This window comes from Cydia pomonella, chromosome 10, assembly GCF_033807575.1.
Source record: "Cydia pomonella isolate Wapato2018A chromosome 10, ilCydPomo1, whole genome shotgun sequence".
NCBI lineage: Eukaryota > Metazoa > Arthropoda > Insecta > Lepidoptera > Tortricidae > Cydia > Cydia pomonella.
In genome coordinates, this window is record NC_084712.1 from 9,258,563 (window position 1) to 9,264,246 (window position 5,684).

Sequence of the window (5,684 nt, forward strand, 5' to 3'; positions counted from 1 at the left end):
CAGAACATAATACTATCTATTAAATAACACTATCTCTAGAGTGATACTCGGCGACATAATAATGGTGCACGGGCATCAAATAAGAATCTGATACTTTCTATGAACATTTGCATTTATTGAAGTTTTTCGGCATCTTCGACGGCAGGCGAGTAAACTACACCCACTGCATCGTACAGAGCATTATAATATCATCAATCAAATAACATTACTCGGCGGCTTATTAATGGTGCACGGGCATCAAATAAGAAACTGAGGTTTTCTATGAACATTTGCGTTCATCGAAGTTTTTCGGCATCTTAGACGGCAGGCGAGTAAACCACACCCACTATACCATACTGAACATAATACTATCTATCAAATACCACTATCTCTAGAGTGATACTCGGCGACATATCAATGGTGCACGGGCATCAAATATGAATCTTATGCTTTCTATGAACCTTTGCATTTATTGAAGTTTTTCGGCATCTTAGACGGCAGGCGAGTAAACAACGCCCACTGCATCGTACAGAGCATTATACTATCTATCAAATAACATTATTTCTAGAGTGATACTCGGCGGCATATTAATGGTGCAAGTGCACAAATAAAAAACTTAGGCTTTCTATAAACATTTCTATTCATTCAAGTTTTTCGGCATCTTATACGGCAGGCGAGTAAACGACACCCACTATATCGTACAGAGCATTATATTTTCTATCAAATAACTTTATCTCTAGTGTGATACTCGGCGGCATATTTATGGTGCACGGGCATAAAAAAGAAACTTAGTCTTTCTATGAACATTTGCATTCATTGAAGTTTTTCGGCATCTTAGACGGCAGGCGAGTAAACAACGCCCACTGCATCGTACAGAGCATTATACTATCTATCAAATAACATTATTTCTAGAGTGATACTCGGCGGCATATTAATGGTGCAAGTGCACAAATAAAAAACATAGACTTTCTATAAACATTTCTATTCATTCAAGTTTTTCGGCATCTTAGACGGCAGGCGAGTAAACGACCCCCACTATATCGTACAGAGCATTATATTTTCTATCAAATAACTTTATCTCTAGTGTGATACTCGGCGGCATATTTATGGTGCACGGGCATAAAAAAGAAACTTAGTCTTTCTATGAACATTTGCATTCATTGAAGTTTTTCGGCATCTTAGACGGCAGGCGAGTAAACTACACCCACTGCATCGTACAGAGCAATATATCATCAATCAAATAACAGTACCTCTAGAGTGATACTCAGCGGCATATTAATGGTGCACGGGCATCAAAAGAGACTTTGGCTTTCTATGAACATTTGCATTCATTGAAGTTTTTCTGCATCTTAGACGGCAAGCGAGTAAACTACACCCACTCTATCGTACAGAACATTATACTATGTATCAAATAACACTATATCTAGAGTGATACTCGGCGGCATATTCATGATGCACGGGCATCAAAGAGACTTTGGCTTTCTATGAACATTTGCATTAATTGAAGAATTTTTGCATCTTAGACGGCAGGCGAGAAAACTACACCCACTCTATCGTACAGAACATTATACTATCTATCAAACAACATTATTTCTAGAGTGATACTCGGCGGCATATTAATGGTGCAAGTGCACAAATAAAAAACTTAGGCTTTCTATAAACATTTCTATTCATTCAAGTTTTTCGGCATCTTAGACGGCAGGCGAGTAAACGACACTCACTATATCGTACAGAACATTATACTATGTATCAAATAACACTATATCTAGAGTGATACTCGGCAGCATATTAATGGTGCACGGGCATCAAAAAAGAAACTTTAGCTTTCAATTAACATTTGCATTCATTGAAGGTTTTCGGCATCTTAGACGGCAGGCGAGTAAACTACACCCACTCTATCGTACAGAACATTATACTATGTATCAAATAACACTAGATCTAGAGTGATACTCGGCGGCATATTAATGCAAATATTAGGCATATAAATGCATATTACGGCAAATGGTCATAGAAAGCCAAAGTCTCTTTTGATGCCCGTGCACCATTAATATGCCGCCGAGTATCACTCTAGAGGTACTGTTATTTGATTGATGATATAACGCTCTGTACGATGCAGTGGGTGTAGTTTACTCGCCTGCCGTCTATGATGCCGAAAAACTTCAATGAATGCAAAAGTTCATAGAAAGCCTAAGTTTCTTATTTGTGCACTTGCACTATTAATATGTCGCCGAAGATCACTCTAGATATAGTGTTACTTGATAGGTAATATAATGTTCTGTACGATACAGTGGGTGTGGTTTACTCGCCTGCCGTCTAAGATGCAAAAATTCTTCAATGAATGCAAATGTTCATAGAAAGCCAAAGTCTCTTTGATGCCCGTGCATCATGAATATGCCGCCGAGTATCACTCTAGAAATATAGTTATTTGATAGAAAATATAATGCTCTGTACGATACAGTGGGTGTAGTTTACTCGCCTGCCGTCTAAGATGCCGAAAAACTTCAATGAATGGAAATGTTCATAGAAAGCCTAAGTTTCTTTTTTATGCCCGTGCACCATTAATATGCCGCCGAGTATCACTCTAGAAGTACTGTTATTTGATTGATGATATATTGCTCTGTACGATGCAGTGGGTGTAGTTTACTCGCCTGCCGTCTATGATGCCGAAAAACTTCAATAAATGCAAAAGTTCATAGAAAGCCTAAGTTTCTTATTTGTGCACTTGCACTATTAATATGTCGCCGAGTATCACTCTAGATATGTAAATGAACCCTTCTCCTTCATTAATTGTATATTTTATCTGTGACACTTGTGTTTGAACTGACGTATAGTTTGACGTGTCAAATGTCAAAGGAGTCGTTGAATAAATAACGTTACATGAAGAATAAACTAAAATATAAAGATATACGTGGAATATTAGCCTTAAATGTTGTTTCTCTTTTCAGGTAAGAGTTATAGTTAAGTTTTTGTCCAATGAAACATGCATTTCATGCATACATTGTCCCTTTGTTCTTAATAAAAATGTACACTCTTTTCAGAGCAACACAAATTGGTTTTTATTTCGCCGTGTCGGACACAATAAGATATTATAAAACAACATTTCTACGGCTATTGAACAACCATGGAAAAACTTAAGTTTGAATTTGTTGTGAAAGCGAGTGAAGATCCGAAAACAAATGTATGCTGCATGACGTCGATTACGAATGCCGACAAGAATATTTTTTTGATTCCTGAGAAGTTGCAACCAGTAAGATTTCACGAGATGATTATTAAAACTCCAGCATACGAAAAGGTAAAACTTACGTTACAAAAAAGACATGATAAGAGACAAGTATGGATATCGATGACACCAGAACAGCTTGAGGTTTATATGGATGAAGACGGAAATATGCAGTTTCAAGGATATTTGTTAGAAGAGATTACAGTTGGACCTCTACTACAAGCGTCAGCTGCGGGTATTTCAGAAGAGGCCCTGGCAAAGATTTTGGAAAATTTTGCTGATAAAAATAGGGATATATTCAAGCATCAGAACGTAAAGAAGCAGACCGAGAGAATGGTTTTAGATAAATTTACCAATAAAACGACTAATGCAAGTCAATGGCTAACTACTTTTGAGACTGAGTGCCGTCGTGTAGGAATAGAAGAGGATATACCGAAGATTGAGGCGCTGAGGTTGTTTTTGGAAGATTCCTGTTTGGACTGGTACAGGTCAATGATAATTAAATTTACAGTGGACTCAGAGTGGTCGCAATGGAAGAAAATGTTTTGTGAAACTTATGCGGTCAAAGGTTGGTCGCCGGTCAGGTATGCAATGTTTTTTAGATATAGACAGGGATCTTTACTTGAATATGCCATAAAAAAAGAAAGGCTTTTGTTAGAGATAAACAAAAGGATGGATAAGTCTACGTTGATAGATCTTATTGCTATTGGCTTACCAATATTTGTGGCTGATAGGTTAGACAGAGAAGATCTAAAGGAAACCGAGGATTTATTTAATAGTCTCAGAGGTTTAGAGCACTTGGTGAGCAAGAAGATTTGGGAAAAAAAGTCTGTGGGTTTAGAAAATAAGACTAAAGAGAAGAATGGAAAGGACTATCATCCATGCAGAATTTGTGAAAAAGAAAATAAAGGATACCGGTATCATCCCGAATCCTTATGTTGGTTTAAAAATAAAAATAATGACGGACCAAAACGGGAGCAAATAAGAAGCGTAAATCATTCAGAGTTAGAGGTAGAAATAAATGAAATAGATCCAAAAAACTAGTGTTTCCGCCATTAATTAAGACTAAGCTATTGTTAAATAATACTTTACAACTTCTAGGAGTTTACGATTCAGGGTCTAATGTATCTTTGATTAATTCGAAGTTGTTACGTATTAAAAATAACACTATTAGCAATAAGGGTGTAACTGCTAACTTGAAAACAATTAATGGCGCTAAAAAACCTATAGGAATGGTGACTTTAAGGATAAAGATTTTTGATATGGAACATGATGTTAATGTGTTTGTAATAGATGAGGAAAATTTTGACTATGATTTCTTGATTGGGTTAGATTGCATAGGGAAATTTCATCTCACTCAACATGACACTTTGGAAATTACACAAAATACACTGATGTTAGGAAAAGAAAATAATGAGAAAACAAGAAATTCCGGAAATGCTATAATGTATCCCTGTGTATCGAGTCCCGAGACAGAAAAAAAAACAAATATGAGTTTAGAACATAAAAATGTATGTTTAGTAAAAGAAACTCAAAATGAAACAAAAAATAGATATGAAATAAACTTTAATTAGCAAATATACAGCACTTTTCGCAAAAGATAAGTTTGATATAGGTACAGTGAAAGATTATGAGGCACACATTGACTTACAAATAGATAAATATTGTAGTAAAAGGCCTTATAGGTGCACAATTGAAGATAGGAAGGAAATAGAACAACAGGTATCACAGCTTTTACAAAAAATAATAATTGAGGAGTCCTATAGTCCTTTTGCCGCTCCAGTAACATTAGCTTACAAGAAAGAAGATGGGAGAAAAACAAGGTTGTGTATAGATTTTCGAGACCTAAACAAAATTGTAGTTCCTCAATCACAACCGTTTCCACTAATTGAGGATTTAATGATTAAAACAGGGAAGTGTAAATTTTTCTCAACACTCGACATAAACTCAGCATTTTGGTCAATCCCTATGAAGGTTGAGGATAGGAAAAAAACTGCTTTTATTACGCAAGAAGGGCACTATCAATGGACCTGTCTCCCTTTCGGTTTAAAGACCTCATCTGCCATTTTTCAGAGAATACTGAGCAGTATTATAAGGAAACATGAGTTGTCGGATTTCGCGGTAAATTACATTGACGATATTTTAATATTTTCAGAAACATTTGCAGACCATATAAAACACTTATCTTTGCTGTTGGAGGCAATATCCAAGGAAGGGTTTAGATTGAAATTCTCAAAATGTAACTTTGCACAAAATTCGGTAAAATATTTAGGCCATGTGATACAAAATAATACTATATCTCTGCTGAAAGATAATTTAATTGCCATTAAAGATTTCCCAACACCAAAAACACAAAAAAATGTTCGTCAGTTTTTGGGTAAGATAAACTTTTACGGGAAATACATTCCAAATGTATCGATTATATTAGATCCTTTACATAATTTATTAAGAAAAGGACAGACATTCATATGGTCAGGAAAATGCC